General features: G+C 36.1%; 1 protein-coding gene across 33 annotated transcripts in view; it reads right to left on the reverse strand.

The window, feature by feature from the left end:
- Window positions 1-17,910, reverse strand: part of TTLL5 (tubulin tyrosine ligase like 5) — a 409,941-nt gene that overhangs the window by 122,908 nt on the left and 269,123 nt on the right. Inside the window, exon 32 of one of the 33 annotated variants that reach the window (XR_008914964.1) lies at window positions 7,476-7,630. The exons of the other annotated variants lie outside the window; for them this stretch is intronic. The gene's annotated coding sequence lies outside the window, so the exon portion shown is untranslated. The remainder of the gene's footprint in view (window positions 1-7,475; window positions 7,631-17,910) is intronic. 33 annotated transcript variants of the gene reach the window in all.

A 17,910-nucleotide genomic window follows, 5' to 3' on the forward strand; every position in this document is an offset into this window, starting at 1 on the left:
TATAGTGATGGAAATGGGCAGCTCAGCTCAGGCAAAATGAAAAAAGGGGCTCAGTTTCCACAACCAAGAGAAAGCTAATCAGGAATTTCCTGTGGGCAGAGCCCAGAAGGACATCAACTAAGTGGGTGAGTTCAGATGGTGAGTCAGGGCAGCAATTACAATCTGAAGACAGAGGAATGAACCTGGGAGTCCAGGCATAAAAATGCTGTTTCTTCAATAATCAAAACCACTGAGAGCATGGCTGGCCTAAGCTGTCCAGGAGGCTCAAGTATAACACTGACTTCTAACAAACTGAAGCTAAGAGGCTGTACAGACTGAAAACGGAATGATGACAGGAAGTTGCTGGAATGGACTGTTTAATATTTTTAAATTGCCACACTCAATAAAGTGAAACTTTAATAAAGTGACTTACTTTCACTGTGGCATAGATTAGTCTGTGTACCCTTTGGTATTATCGACCAGGGTGGATTCTCATGGGAACAGGAAACAAGGTCAAGCTTTGGGATCTCCAACTTATAAGCTAGTCCTAAAACTTGGGGTTTATCAGATCTTACTAGGCTACAAGTTGGGGATTTCTAGATTCCACGTCGACTATTCTAACAAATAATTAGTGTGACTACTGTGGGTGGGGCACTGTGCTAGAAAATGGGACAGTAAAAAGGTAAAGTATAAACTTCTGATCCTGGCATACACAGCCACCACGATCTGGCTCCAATCTACCTTCTCATGCTTACTATTTGTTAATGTACTTGATATTCTAACCAAAATGGACTACCTTTGAATCTTCTTTTCAGCCTGCCCTCTGCCATCTTTATGTCTTTGTCTATGCCACCTCTTATGCCTACAACATACCTCCCCCACTCTTCCTTGTTTCCATTTTTTGAAGTCTCTTCCTTCCTCTATGGCCAACAGAAAAAAATTACTTCCTTGATGGAACCTTTCCTGGTGCCATCCTACTCCCTCCAAGGCAAAGGTGAACATGATCTTCATCTCCTCAAATTTCTCATGGCTCTTTGCCAAGATTTCTCATTTGTCTTTATGCTTTTGTGAATATGTTTCCCTCCTTTAGACTAAAAGTTCATTGAGTGCATCAAAGTGATCTGTGTATACCACAGCAGGGTACTTTGAACACAGTAGGTTTATAAATAATTCCTGTCCTTGATTTAAAATATAATTGGAGAGAAAGTTCGCATGCATGAAAAGAAAGCAAGCCAAATGAGTGGTACAAATAACAGATGCTAGTGTGAAAGATGGCTAGAGCTAGGGTGGTCAAAGGTGGTTTGAACTGACCATGTGTTAGACTATAATAAACATGGCTAGAAAAAGAGGCACCATTATAGAGAGAAAGTGGGGAAAAGCAGAGAAAGTGAGAAAAGAAAGTGCACTAAGGAGGAGGAGGGAGGGGGAAGGTTCTTTGAAGAATTCTTCTACTTATGGGCCCTTGAGTGGTAATAATCAAAACTTATCTTAAATTTATCAGTGAATGGAATATGGTTGGGTGAGTCTTCTGTTTAGGGATGAAGAAACTGACCCTATGTGGTATCAATTTCATTATAGGGGGATAAGACATAAAACTTTTCCAAAATAACCATTTTCCAAGCTAATAAAATGATTTTCATTGGAGAAGGTCAGCTGCATCAATGGAATATAAGTTTTTAAGTATGGAGAGAATCTTGATTTTGACTGTGCATCCTCAAGGCCTCAAGACCTAAATAAGATGCCTTGTATTTATGAAAGGATGACAAATAAATATTTGTTGAATTTCTGATCCCAAGTGGATGGGGTGGGGAGAAATACAGTGGAAAGGAAATAAAATAAAGTTGGTTTCATCAACAGTGGCATCTTAAAAAAAAAGATAAAAGTATTATATAAAACTAATTTCAAAATTGAATGAATATTCACCTTCTAAATGTTCATGCTGTTGTGTGTGTACACAGTTCATTTATAGCAAAGAAAAATGTAATACAAGAACATGGTAAAGGAGTCTGTGAAATGCTGAAACAGCATACCTGGCAGCTGCTAAAACAAACTTCAAAGGTTTGGCCTCTTTGAAAACCCATCAAGCAGGACCCACCCACTCCCCTGGCTTGCCACAGCTTCCATAGGAGCTGGTACACTTAACCACTTCCGCATGTTTGGCTCTATTCCCCAATGCTATAGTAGCAGCATATGCAATGTCAGAGCAGCCAAGCAGGTGGGTGGGTGGGTGGAAAACTGTGGTTGAGAAGTAGTCACCTCACTCCACCCCCCACCAATGTCTAGCCTTGGGCGTCTCACAAAATAAAAATGATAATAATGCGATCCATGTCAAAAAGTCCCTTTCACCCTAAAAGCCTAGATTGCCTAGAGACCAGAAATGGGGAACCTTTGAGCTTTCAGATTACCAAAGCATTAGAATCCCATCACCACAAATTGGTTCAAGAATAGCATCTGTAGCAAATTTCTGGGCCTGAACTGAGGAGACAAAAGATCAGCAAAAGATCCTTGAATGGAACAGGAGAAAATACCTCTTGTATTATTTATTACTCCTTTCTAATGCCACCTATACCCTAACAGTTCAGGCTCTTGTCAGCTCACTACTACTACTCAACTACTACAGTAGCTCCTTAACTGGTCTCTCTCCCAGACCTGGTGTAGCCTACATATCATCAATCTTTTTGATCCTTCCATCATGTCACACTACTACTACCCAATATTTACTGAATAATCTCCTAATTTCTTAGCCTGGAAAGTTTTCTGATCTCCCAGGAACCCTTGGCACTCTTTTGTTGTATGACAAACCTAATTTGCTTCAATATGTATTCTTTGCTTGATGTTATCCCCACTTGACTTTATTGGTATGAGTCCCACAGATTCTTCAAGGCATAACTCAAGTCACATCTATGAGAAGTTTTGCTTCACTTCCCCAACTCAAAACTCTCTTCATTCCCTGAACTTCTATGACACATATAATTATCCTATTCAATCAGCACTTATCACTGACATGTTAAAAACAAAACAACTCATTGCAAAGCAAAAAGAAGTACTAATTGTTTTTCCACTAAGAATCACAGAATCAGAGGACATAGCAGAGACCACTTAGATTAAGCCATATTCCTGAACATAAATTCCCTCTAAAATACATATGACAAGTGGTTGTATAGGCTTCGTCAGCGAAAGAGAATATATTATCTCCTAAAGTAGCCCATTGCATTACAGTTTTAAATGTTAGGAAGTTCCTCACCCCCATCTTTACTTTTTCTATTATCAAGCTTAAATCTGTTTTGTTTGTTTTGGAAGAAGACCTAAGGGGGACAATTTCTACTTTTGGCTCCTAGGTCTGCCTTTGGGAGAAAGATGGAAAAATCCAGTCTCTCTTTCACATGATGTTCCTTCAAGTACTTGAAGAATTCTCACCCCTAAACCTTTTTTCTTATAGTAACTGCTATAGGCTCCTAATTGGTTTCTTGGCCTCCAGTTTCTTAACTCTCCAACATCTTCCATACTGTTCACAAATTGGTAGTCTTAAAGCATACATCTAACTACCCATAGACATTCCTTAGCTTATATTGAAAGTCATTCATATACCAATTTCCATGTAGCTTTCCAAGGTGATTTCACATTATTCTCCCTGATTCATTCTCTGTTGCAAACTGGCTTAGTTGCTTCTTCCTGTATGTAAAACCTTTGTGCTTCCTATCCCTTTGGCCTTTTCCTCTCTTCCAACTCTAGAATGCCTTGTCCCCTTTAAAGTTTGGAAAAACTGACACTTCCTACAACAGATGCACCTTAACTCTACCAGCTATTAGTGCTCCACCTTGAAGTTAAACATGCTATATTTACTCAGTTGTTTACATGTTGTTTCCCCCAAATAGAATACAAACACCTTGAGGTGAGGGACTGTCCCATTTTTCTGTCTTTGTATCCACAGACCCTAGCACAGTACCTGACATATTATTTTGAAATAAATTTCCTTAGATTTTTAGAAATTTGAATCTGTTAAGATCTTTCTGGGTCTTTACTATCATGTAAAATGTGCTGTATCTCTCAAGCTTCATGTCACCTGCAATTTGATAAGCGTCTATGACTTCTATGACATCTATGCCTTCATCCAAGTCGTTGGTTAAAAAATGTTAGAGTGTAGGATCAGGGACAATTCACAGGGGAATTCCAAGTTGCTACTGATCCATTAATGAATAGTCTGCTTTTAAAAAATAGATATTTATTTTTCATTTTCATTCTAGTCTTATCAACCATGAACAAAAACATTCAGATATAAACATGTTGAAAATACACAAGACTGAAAACTCTATCATTGAACATTTATCAATTAAACAAATATATCAACTTATACAAAATAATAAATACCTGTTTGCTTATATGTACCATTCTGATCTCTTATGTCAAGGCATTTCAATTCTGATGCTATGATTATTTTTACATAATTAAAATCAGTATACATTTATACATTTAGCTATTCTGATTTTGCTTTTTTCACTCTGCTTGCTTTAGAAAATCTTTCCATATTTCTCTATATTGTTCATACTTAAATGACTACTCTTTGAGCTGAGGTGATTCATCAATTCCTGGATCCATCTAACTGCAAAATCCTTCAGCCCACACCTCTCCAACTTCTTCACAAGTATAGCATGAAAGGCATTATTAAATGCTTTTAGTTTAGGTAAACCTAATCAAAAAAAGGAAATGAGGTTACTTTGGTACAACTTTTTCTTGACATATTGGCTCTTAATGATCTCCTTTCCCTTTCTTAAAGATCATAAATTATTTCTTTAATAACACAGTCTAGCCTTTTATCAGGAATCAATTAAAAGATTCTATCTGCTTCCTTTTTTTGAAACTTGGAATATCATTTACTTTTCTTCAATCCTGTAGCAAATCTCCCATTCTCCATGATTTTTCAAAGATTGCTAATAGCAGCTCAGCAATCACATCCACTAATTCTTCTAAGACCTTGGGATGCGGTTCATCTGGGCTTGAGGACTTGAACTTATTCAGGGTAGCTAGGTGCTTTCTTATTTCCTTACTTATCTTTAGTTTTCTCTTCTTCTTAGCCAATTTTCTATCCTTTCTATTCTGAATAGCATTCTCCTTGACAGAGAAAACAGAAGCAAAATAAAAGATGAGTAGTTATGGGTTCTCTGTCCATCTGTTATCCTTGCCCCATGCATTCTGAATAGCAGTCCTATCCCTTCATTTATTATCTTCTTGCCCCTAAAATATATTAAAATTTTTTCAAGTCCTTTTTGTTGTCTTTAGAATTAATCACAAGCTTTAGCTATGAGCTTTAGTGTTCCTGATACAATTCTTGCTGAACTCTCTTTTGGACATTTTTGTTTGTGTGTCCATACTCACTTACCTGCTCTTGCTTCTATTTTATTTGTACATAAATAACTACATATGTGTATATACATGCATCTATACTCATATATGTAGTTGTGTTTGATGTTTCTTTTTTGGTGGAATTGAGGTTCATCAGTGAGTTCATATATACCCACATCAGTTTCTTTAGACGGATTTCTATTTTCTTCTTTATCAGAATTGTTTGTCTGTGTCTCTATAATTTCATTTTTAAGAATATACCATACCAACATTCCTTGTAGAATCATATGCGCAAATATCCTTTTGTGAATTCTTTGAAATTCATTCTTCCAAAAAGTAGGTGCTTTGTCACACTTTCCACTTCCTCTCAAAGTTCCAATCATTTTTTACTTCAGTCATGTTTCTTCCATTTTAGTAAGAAATGGGCATAGAATAATATTTCTCCCATCCTTTTCTTTACTTTTTCCCAGTAGGACATTATTAAATCTAGTCAATAATTAGGCATAGACTCTGCTTTTGGCACACAAAAGAAAAGCTCTTGAACATATTCAGATAGCTCAGAGTCATATCATTGTTATGCCACTCCTTTATGCCATGTTTTAGAAGTTTCATGGATTCTTTGACTGCTTCCTCCTTCTGGTCAGGTAGACGCCAGTAGAGTAAACTCCAACAATGACTATTTTTGTTTCCATTTTTGTTAATCCTCACCCAATTGTTTTCCATGATACTTCTCTCTCCTGGTTCTTGGGTTTTCTAAAATCAATCAATCTTCAAAGGCAATGCTATTCTGCATATAAAAGGAGTACATTCTTTCTATATTATTCCTTTTGAATATGTAACAGCCTTTCAGAGACTTATTCCAGTCATAATGCCCATTCTACCGTGTTTCAGTGCTACTGTGGTCGAATTTACATCTTTTTGTCAAGAAATATCATTCACCTTATTAATTACCCATACTTAATGTAATTGAAGCTATGGGTTTTATAGTTAGATATCAAATCCTTGGATTATTGTCCCTCTACTGATATTCTTCATCCTATGTCATATTTTTAAATCAATAGTTTCTAGTTTGACAAAAGATGTGGGCAATCTTCTTCCCTCTGTTAATAGTTTGAAGTCATCTTAAGGAGACTGGTCAGACTTACAGCTTGTATTTCTTGACCATCATTAGTGTAGCCTATTCCTAGTCAAAAGCCCATCAATAACATTTTAAGCTATGGTCTAGAAATCCAAATAATAACTAGCTTTTACATATATAGAGCTTTAAGGTTTACAAAGTGCTTTATGTATATTAACTCATCTGATCCTTTTCTCAGTCATGATCTTCTTAACCAAATATTATTCATCTCCAAAAGCCCGACTTATCTTCTTAAGGCCCTTAATTTTAAATAGCATAGATGAAAAAACATCTTTCTGGATAACTTCATTCTGGGTTGTAATTGTAAAGCTACATTCTTTGTAAGACCAGCTTATCAAACTCTTTGGTAGATATCTGACCAGCTCACTCTTCATACCTATTCTTTACTTCCAAATGCCCACCTTTCTCCTTCCCCTTCCTTTCTGTGTCCCATTCTTCCACTCTCTTAACTTTCTGATCCAGTATAGGATTCCCCTCTTCATATACTTTCATTTTCTATCTTTTGTTCTTCTAAAGCATTTTCATATTAATCAAGGAACAGATCATTCTTTTTGGTAATCTGAAGAGAGGCATTCTTTCAGCTTTTTCACCATTTCCTCTGGAAAAGAGGTCTATCTCCATGCTGCCTATGCATAGGTGTTCCTCATTACTGGCAAAAACACACAGTACATCCTTTTCCCCTTTCACCAGGAGGGAGGTCCTTAGTTCTCCAGTATTCTTATTGATAGATTTATGGTGATACTACATAGCTTTCTGCTTATTGATCCTGTTTGGAATTCCTTAATTAAAAAAAAGAGCTTAAGTCTCCCACTTTTTTCTGCTGCTTTCCTCAAATTCTGTCTCAGTAACTTGCATGGTTCTCTTTGACCTGTAATGAGCATATGCAGATTAGTCACCATGTACAAAAGAGCTAGCACAGCTCCATTAAGAACAGGTCATGTCAGATTAACTTCATTTTTTTTTTTGGATCAGAATACTATGCCAGTAGAATTAAGGGGATGCTGTAGATATAGTTTACCTGTATCTAAGTAAAGTCCGTGACCGTCACATGGTCCAAAAATCCAAATCCCTTGGACAAGGTAAATAGGATGTGTAATTAGGTGTATTCAGAACTGGTTGTGCGATTTGGTGTCAAATTGGAAGGCAGACTCTAATGGAGTAATTTGCCCTGTGCTTAAATAGCAAAAAAATAATATTTTTATCAATGATTTCAGTAATGACACATATAGCCTATTTATCAAAAGTGCAGATGCCACAAAACTAAGCATATGTAATATACTAGATAAAAAATCCAAATCTAAAAAGATATGAACAGACTATAGCAATAGGCTGAAACTAATAATATGAAAAAAAAATTAACCCTTACCTTTTGTCATAGAATCACTGTAAATTCTAAGACAGGAGAGTGGCAAAAGCTACACAGTCAGGGTTAAGTGACTTGCTCAAAGTCACACAGGTTAGTCTAAAGCCAGACTTGAATCCAGGACTTCCCATCTCTAGGCCTGGCTCTCTATCCATGAAGCTACCTAGATGCCTTCTTTTAAAATTTTATTACTGATTTATTAAAATATGAAATTTAGAAGGGACAAATGTGAAGTCTTAGGTTCAACAATCAACTTCACAAGTACAAAATGAGGAAGACGATGGTTGGAAAACAATTTGTCTAAAAACAAGCTAGAAGTTTTAGTGTGCTATAAGCTCAATGTAAAACAACAATATGATCTCCAGCCAATAAATCTAATGTGATTTTAGATTGCACTAAGAATCATAGTATTTAGGGCTAAGGATATGAAAGTTCTGCTGTGTTCTGCCTTGGACAGATCATCCATATAGTGCTGTCATTTAAGAAGGATCACAATAAATGAGAATATTCAGGGGAGGGATACCAGAATAATGAAGTGGCTTCAGAAAATGCCATGAAGTTTGGCTGAAAGAACTAGAGACGTTTAGCTTGAAGCCTTAGGAGGAACATTATAACAATCGTCCAGTGATTGCTATATAAATTTTGTTGTGGGTTATAACTTGAGAAGGAGAAGGGAGCCAGAGGAAAATGGATGATAAATGAAGGCTCAAAGACAAGTTAAAAGTTATGGGGAGCAGCGCTAGCTCCTGATAATGTTTTCCTTTGAAGATTAATTAAAGGAAAACATGAGAAATAACAAAACACGTGGAAGTAAGAATTCTGAGATAGAAAGTATGTGGCCGACAGTGTAGGAGAGATAGGAGGAAGAACTCTGAGGATGCAGGAATCAAGAGAGAGAATAGCCCTTCACCCCAGCATTTATTGTGAACTGAGAGGTGATCAAGGAATACGTAACACAGCATAGGTCTTAACATTGGTTGAATAGACAATGACAAGGTCGGAGGAGGTGGGGATTCACCTGACATGCGCTTTTCAAAGGAATGTGGTTTGACAAGGTGAGAGCTAAGCCTTTGTGGCTTAGGCTCAGGAATTCTCCTGCTCTTTGAACTGTCTATACATTGATCATTAACTGATCTAACCAAGTATCTAATACATCAACCATACTTCCCAGATGCCAACATGCCTGGTATGCTACAAACATGATAATTATTTTCAAGTATTTAGAGGTCTATCATAGAGAAGAGGAATTGTTTTACTTGGCCCTGTACAGCAGAACTAGGGGTTACCAGTTACCAAGAGGCATAGTTAAGCTTGATATAAAGAAAACTTCCTAACAATTAGAATTCTCTTCAAATAGAATGGGCTGGCTCAGGAGGTAATGGGCTCTTCTTTAGGACAGGTATTCAAGCAAACATTAGATGACCCCTTGTTTGGTATGTTGTAGAAGGAGGTCAAAAGAGATATAGTACAGACTCAGTGGTCTTTGAGGTCCCTTTCAATTCTCAGATTTTGGTGAATCTTGCCAAAGTCCTAATGCAAAAAGAATTTGCCTTCAGCTATTGTCTATATAAGAAATTAAGCAGAAACTCAACTTTCAGGGACTTTTTGTCTCCAGCTTTCATGTCTCTCATTTGTCTTGATGATTAGATTTCAGCTGCTTAAGCCCCTCTGGTTACAGTTGCTCCTGGCATAATAGAGCATGTAGTAGGGAGAGCAATTAGATCCTAGATCTCATTGATAGAAGAAACTCCCTGGATAGGGAAACTCCCTTTTCCCAATGTAGGCTATTCCTTTTTTGTCAGCTTAGTCTTCGAGAACTGCCTAGAGCAATGAGAGGGCAAGTGACTTACATTCACACAACCATGATGTGTCAGTGGTGGGAACTGAACTTAGGTTTTCCTCAGTTTGGAAGTTGACTCTTGTTAGATTTAAATTAATATCTTCAAGTTCTTATTTTCCATAATGTTTATTAATAATCACTTGAAATAGAAAAGGTAGATAAACATAGATTTAAAATCTCTTCCTTACTATAAGTCTGACCATGTATAGTCTGTCCTGCAGGAATCTCTGTCTGTCCCTCACCTGCCTGCTCAGGGAAGTAGAGAGTGGTGAAAAGACCCCTGTGGGCTCCACACATGCCTTTTTTTTACATTCATGGACACAGCTCTGGCATGTAAAAATGGGATGAAATCAACTGGGTTGGCAATCCAGGAGAGGGAGGGGATGAAATTCCCTCTACACATTCTTTATCCACTATGCCATGCTACCATTCAATGCAAATCTAACCCATCTGCCCATGTGGTAACTGATGGCTCTAAGTGCTCCCTTCTATTTTTTATTTATAATAGTAATGTTGTACCAATTAAACCTTGCTTTGTAATGTTTCATGTATGAAACTTCCTGAAAAAGGAGGTGCTCTACTTTTTTTTTGTAGCCTTACCTCATAGTACTTGTCCATGTATTATCATCTTGACTAAATGTAATTCTCTTTTCCCCCTGAGCATGCATCACCTATAATTTTCTACTTCTCTAATTTTGTCACAATTTCTCTTATGCCTATAATCCCCTCCATCTTCATCACCTGATGAATTTTTACTGATTCTTTAAATCTTAAACTAAATATGGCCTTCTTTCTTGGAAATCCCTATTTTTCAATGCACTTATTCCATTACTGCTGGGGATATCTGATCTCATCATTGTGGGTACATTTATGTAGATTACAACTCATTCATAACTACCAACTCTGAGTAGCTCTTGTCCACATCCTCCAAAAAATTTACCACAGAACATAATTACAATGTGTGGAAAACCTTTCTTGTATTCTTTTAACACTGTGGGGACCACCAATGGCACAAAGGCTAACCACATCACCAGATAAAATGTTTTAATCATAAGTTTTTGATGCTTTTACTCTGCTTTTCCTTTAGAATTCATTGTTTCTAATGTATTATATTCTGCTCTTCCTGCCTCCTCTGTGCCTCCTCTATTGTCCTTTCAGTAATCCTCAAGAATCAGAGTCATGCATCAATAGAATAATGCAGATATTTAAGTCAAAAGAATGAAAAAAATAAAACTGTGAAATAGCTTAACAGAAAAATAACTCACCTGGAAAACAGATCAAGGAGAGATAATTCAAGAATTATTGGACTACATGAAAGTCATGATCAAAGAAAGAACCTAAACATCATATTTTAAGAAATTATCAAGGAAGACTGCTCCAATATCTTATATCCAAAGGGTAAAATAGAAAAGGAAAGAATCTACCAATCGCATCCTGAAAGAGATCCCAAAATGAAAACTCCCAGAAATATTATACTCAAATTTCAGAGCTGCCAGGTAACAGAGAAAATACTTCACACAGCAAGAAATAAATGATTAAAATATCATGGAACCACAGTCAGGATCACACAATATTTAGTATTTTCTATGTTAAAGGAGCAGAGGGATTAGAATATGATATTCTGGAAGGCAAAGTAGCTACTAGGATTATAACCAAGAATAATTCACTCATCAAAAATGGACATAATCCTTCAGGGGGAAAAAATGGACATTAAATGAAATACAGGACATTCAAGAATTCCTGATGAAATGAGCAGAGATGTCTAGAAAATCTGATATTAAAGTACAAGACTGAAGGGAAGCATAAAAAGGTAAATGTGAAAGAGTGATCATAAAGGTCTCAATAAAGTTTAACTATTTATATTGCCATATGGGCAAGATGGGGTGATTAAAAGTTTACATAAACAGAGGGCATGGGTATGGGTGAATTATGTTGGAATTACCTCCACAACAAACTAAGAGGAGTAAGAAAGAAGGATGCACTGAAAGAAGAATCAAGGGAGAGGTAGAATGGAGAAAAATTTTCTCACATAAAAGAGGTACAACAAGGAATAGCTTTTACAGTAGAGAGGAAAATTATGTGTGTGTTTAATGGGCAATGCTTAAACCTCACTCACATAAGAACTAGTTCAGAGAGGGGATAGATGCAGAATTGTATTTAGAAACTTAAGTTACTTAACAGGGAAAGAGATGGAGAAGGGGATCAGAGTAAAAGGAGGGAAAATGATAAAGAAGGGAAAATAATAAAAGGGAGGATATAAGGGAGGCAGTGATTAGAAGCAAAATAGACTCGAGGATGGACAGGATAAAATGAGAGAGAAAAGAAGAAATAGAAGAAAATGGGATGGAGTTAAATACACAGTAATCATAACTATTAATGTGAATGGGATGAGCTCATCCATAAGATGGAAGAGGATAACAGAATGGATTAGAAACAAGAAAACAACAATATATTGTTTGTAAGAGGTATACTTGAAACAGAATGCTACAGAGAGAGTTAAAATAAAGGGTTGAAGCAGAATCTAATTTGCTTTATTTGGACTTAAAAAAGGCAGGGGTAGCAATCATAATCTCAGAAAAAGCAAAGGCAAAAAGAACCAATTAAAAGGGATAATGAGGTAAATTGCATTTTAAAGTTAAAAGGTACCATAGACAATGAAGTCACATAAAACATTTTTATATAAAGTTTCTCTGATAAAGGCCTTGTTTATTAACTAAATACTGAATACAGAAAAGGGTCGAATTTATAAAAATAAGAACTATACTGCAATTGATAAATAAAGCAAAGGATATAAAAAGGCAGCTTTCAAAGAAGAAAAAAATCAAAGCTATCTATAGGCAAAATAACCACCTCATACGTATCAGAAATGACAAATGTTGGAGGAGATGAAGGAAAATAGCTCATTAATGAATAGGATAACATGTTGAGTAGTGAACAGGAGAACAATTTGGAACCATGACCTTTAAAGGCTATCAAACTGTGCATACCTTTTGACCATGCAACACAAATCTATATCCCAAGATGATCAAAGAAAAAAGAAAAAACCTTTATGTAAAAAAGTATTTATAGGAGCTCTTTTTTTTTTGTGCTGGCAATGATTTGGAAATCAAGGGGATGCTCATCAACCAGGTGAATAGCTAAATAAGTTTTGTGTATGACTGTGATGGAGTACTGTTGTGCTCGAGAAAATGACAGAGAGGTGATTTCAGAAAAATATGGCAAGATCTATATGAACTGATGCAAAGTAAAGTGAGAAGAACCAGGAAATCATTGTGCACAGTAAAAGCAATATTTTAATGATGATCAACTGTGAAAGACTTGTCTATCTGATCAACACAATGATCCAAGATAATTCTAAAGAACTCATGATAAAAACATTCTATCCATCTATGGAGAGAGAACTGATGAACTTGAAGTATAATTTTTTCACTTTCTTTTAAAAAAATATGCCTAATATGATTTCACATGTATAATTGATATCATATTGCTTGCCTTCTCTAGTGGGTGGGGGAGGATATGGGAAGGAAAGAGAGAATTTGGAACTCAAAATAAGAAAAAAAAACCTTGAAAATAAATAATAAAAAATTTAAAAAGATCTTCCAGAGATGGAAAAGTAGATGGATGTGTGTGATAGTTATATAGGTCTTACTTTGTCATCTTTTGGGGGGAGAGGCGGTAATAGTAACATTTATAATCTTTTCCATTTGGGAGTATCCTTTTTGTGATATTCTGAAAAAAAATCTATCAGCATGTTCCTTTAAAATTATGTCACCTCCAGAATAGATTACTTTTGTAAATAATGAGTTCTAGCCCGTCTTCTTGATTTTGACTTTTTAAGTGTTATTTCTACTTCTCTGCATAACACACTAAGTAGGGAAATAATCCTGCTAGGAATAGCTCACCCCCAGATACCAATACATCTGTTTTATTTCACATCTATTTGTTGTTGTTCTTCCATTTTCATCTACACATGTTCCTGGAATGTCTCATGCCAAACTGTTTCCAGGTTCATTTTTCCTTTTAATGATTTTTGCTGTTTTGGGAGGAGATTCTGTTTATAATCTTCCACAATACTCTGTAATGTTTGACAAATGATGCTGAATTCTAAGTCTGAACTTTTGGTTGGATTCTAGTGACATTCATATAAGAGAAGCTGGAAAACAAGGATTTGATGCGAGGTCCAGAAACCGGATGCCATGCCAGATAAGGTGGCTTAGCCTACCATGCCACCCTACTGAATATGAGGGAAAGAAAATAGGATATTTTGCAAGCAAGTCAAAAGTAAATATGGCTGAGTTTCCTGTCAGGGGCCCAGTTACATAGGCTGATTGGAGGTCCTTTGCGAAAATATCTCTCAGAATGAGAAGGTGATCAAGAGTTTGCTGGTTTAGTAGGGTTGGGAGCTCTTTGTACTCTCATTGTAACAACTGCTCTGTCTTATTTAAATTGCTCTAAAAAATGGGTGTGTGTGTGGGAAGCTGGGTGGCTCAGTGGATTGAGAGTCAGGCCTAGAGATGGGAAGTCCTAGGTTCAAATCTGGCTGCCGATATTTCCCAGCTGTGTGACCCTGGGCAGGACACTTCACCCCCATTGCCTAGCCCTTACCACTCTTCTGCCTTGGAACTAATACACAGTGTTTATTCCAAGATGGAAGGTAAAGGTTTTAAAAAAAAAAAGTCCACATAGGCGAGTACTGAAAGATAAGTTCTGTGACTAAATGATTATATATCACATTGACTATATATCATTGATGGAATTAAGCATTATTTTATAGCCTGTATGCCAACAAAAAATATAAGTAGGTCCTTGAATGTGGGAGTGAATGCCTGTAATCTCTGCTGTTAGGGAGGCTTTCACTGAGCTGTTGAGAGGGTATCTGCATTAAGTCTTATTCTAACATAGTGAGTGCACTTTTTGGAGTGGGTGAGGTCTATCTGCCAATTAGAAGTGGGATCAAGCCCATAAGTGACTGCTGTACTTTCAAACTAGATGAGCTAGGGAGCCCTAGCATTCAAAACCTCCCCAACACTGATGCCCAAACAAACAAAAATCAAGTATAAACTGTTATAGGACTTTCAATGTAATGAAAATATGGTCATGTCAAAGTGATGCTAGCAATTACAGTTTGGAAATATGATTCATTTCCAATTTGAAGAACTCTCAATAGTTTGATCCTGTTTTATGATTTTATTTCTCAGACAATCTTTGATTTCTTATCTTTTGGTACATTTCAATTGTCTTTTAATCTTTAGCCTTTCTTCATTGCCTTTATTTAGAAAAAGTTTCATCATCAATATTTTAATTTAATAATCCCTATTTCCTGATGAAAATTTGGAAAATAAAATTTTAAAGTACTTAAAATATTTCAGATATTTTTGCAGAATGCTAAAAATGATTAGATTTTACTGTTTTATATATGCAAACCCTCCTCTGTTTCTATCTCTCAAAGAAAAACTTTTCTCCCATATATTACTTTTAATAAAATAAGCATAGGAGAATTTTTTTTCTTTTTCAATTTCTAAATTCTAGTTCTCTATTCAAGAGGCATGACTCACTTGTTGCCTTTTTATTATGGTCAAGGGCTTATTAACAAATAGGCTAGAGAAATAGAAAGGATTCCTCAATTAAAGGACATATAAACCCAGCAAAACTTCTGTTCTCCTCCTTTCCATGTTGTTTTCTCTGAGTCAAGATTAAGGGAAACTTCTTTAATATCTTTTCAGTGACTCTTAGCAGAATCCAGAAAAAAAAAATGTAAATGTTCTCTCATCATTGTTAGGGAAATTCCATCAAACATAAACAATGAGAGCTGATCTAACAATAATACATGTTAAGTCAAGTGAAGAGACAGGTCAATTCTGTTCTTTCCTCTATTCTAAATGAAGCAATTGCATGCAACTTAACACATGAGGCTGTGTTATGCTCTTAAAACCAAGATATTAATCTGATTTTCTTGGACATTTAAAAACAGCTTTGCTAGAAATCTTACAGAATCTGTATGACTAGTTTTCTGGTTTGGACATTGGTATATTAGATAACTGAATAAAATTCTGTTTAAGTTAAAATATAAAAAATGCAAGAATGGCACATCACAAAGCAACCTGAATTTTATTTTGGCTTGAAGGGATGAGAAGTTCTTTACCTTCATCACCATGCCTTTGGCACAATGTCCATGTCCTCCGACCCACCTAGCCTGGCCCCTGGCAAGAAGCCCAGTCATATTTATTTTTGGATGAAGTCCAAAATTTCCTAATTTCTTTCCCTAGTATTCAGTAGGGCAGCTGAGTTGCCAAGCTGCCTTTTATCTGGCACAGTGCCCAGTCATTCTGGTCCTAGCACAGTACACATGTTACCCAGTCACTCTTCATATATGAGTGGCATTAGAATCTGCCAAAAAGTTCAGGTTGACATAAGGCAGTAAGTTTAAATCCTCCCTTTAACACTGTCCTAAGCGATTAAGTCTCTTGTTGGGGTTAGAGGTCATGGAATGAGTTAAGAAGTGGAATGGTCCCAAATAGAAATGTGTAGGTCTTTATATACAAGTAAAGAAGCTAATTTTTGCTCATAGGGAAGTAAAGTTACAAGCAAGAATGAGAAGGGAGATTCTCTTAATGGAAAAAAGAAACAATAGGGAATAAAATTCCTTACAATTCTGAAAGAGGAAAGAGTTACAAAAAACTTTCTGGGATAGGAAGTGGGGTTTTTCTTTCTTTCTTTTTTTTCTCCTCTGACTTTTTGGCAAGAAAATCATCCTTACATAATAGAATAAAGTACAAAATTATGAGCACTAAGGTCCAACAGAGAAAATCCATCTCAAAATATGACCTCCAGGATGGATGGAAAATGTGAGTGTGCACTGGCAGAATCATCAGGCTTCATTGGAAATTTTAGCATCCAAAAGGAAATGGCTGAGAAGGGCCTGATGAGGAGGAGCAAGTCTCCAATGAACAAAGAAGGTCAAACTGAATGGGTGGATAGTATGTTGGTCTCAGTCTAATGTCTACCAAAGGACACAAGGAAAAGATGTGTAGTTTTTAGATTTTTCTGTCTTCATTCTGCCTGGTTATACAGATTAAAAAATGGAATGGCTAGGGGGCAGCTGGGTATCTCAGTGGACTGAGAGCCAGGCCGAGAGGGGAGATCCAAGATTCAAATCTGGCATTAGACACCTCCTAGCTGTGTGACTCTTGACAAGTCACTTAACCCCCATTGCCAAGCCCTCAGCACTCTTCTGCCTTGGAACCAATATATAGTATTGATTTTAATGTGGAAGGTAAGAGTTTGAAAAAAAATAAAAGAAGCAGAATGGATAGATTTCCACTAGATACGGAGTAAATTTTCATTTTTCCTCATAGGTTTTAGTCTCATGCTGCTGACAATTTGGCTTCAGTTTCCAAAATAATATGAAACCCCTGTGTACCTTTTAGAGAATCATATGTCTCCCTTCTTTAATTCATTTTGAACTTGTCTATACTTAATAATTATAATATGGATTATGTAGATTTAGTTCATATGGTCTGTACCACATAAGTCAACATTTAATTCAATTTAATAAAAATGATGAAAATGCTTATTACATGAAAAATATTGTTTTGGGCACTAGGGATACAGAGAAAAAAATGAAACTGTCCTTGACTTTAAGCAACATACTAGAGGGAATCTAATACATACAAAAGTAATGACAAAGTAATTTCAGGAAGGGCAGAGAACTTAAAAATAGGTGGATCAGTGAAGACTTCAAATGGGAGATTACCAGGATTCTAAGAGGGAGAAAAGATGAAGAAAATGTATTTCAGTCATGGAGTATAGCCTATGAAAAGGCCAATAAATGGAAATGGTAGGTCAAGATAAGGATGTAACAAAGTAGGTCTTTTGGGCTGAAATGTAGAGCATATGAAAAAAAATAGGAAATAAATTTGGAAAGACAGGCAACAGACTAGCTCTGCAGAGTTTCAGTTTTCTAGTTGAGTAGCTTATATTTTATTCTAGAGGCAATATGGAACTATAGAAAATTTATCAGTAGAGAAGTATTTTAGGAATGTTAATCTGGCAGCTATATGTAAGCAGCCTGGAGAAGAGAGAGATTGGAGGTAGAGAGATAACTTAGGAAATTAAGATAATAGTCCAAGAAAGAGATGATTACAGGCTAAATTCATAGAGGTTTGGTTGTGGGGACTGAAAGAAAGGGATGGATATTAGAAATACAATGGAGGCAGAATTAATAAAATGTGGCCACTGATTAAATATAGG

Source organism: Monodelphis domestica, chromosome 1 (genome assembly GCF_027887165.1).
Source record: "Monodelphis domestica isolate mMonDom1 chromosome 1, mMonDom1.pri, whole genome shotgun sequence".
NCBI classification, from domain to species: Eukaryota; Metazoa; Chordata; class Mammalia; order Didelphimorphia; family Didelphidae; genus Monodelphis; species Monodelphis domestica.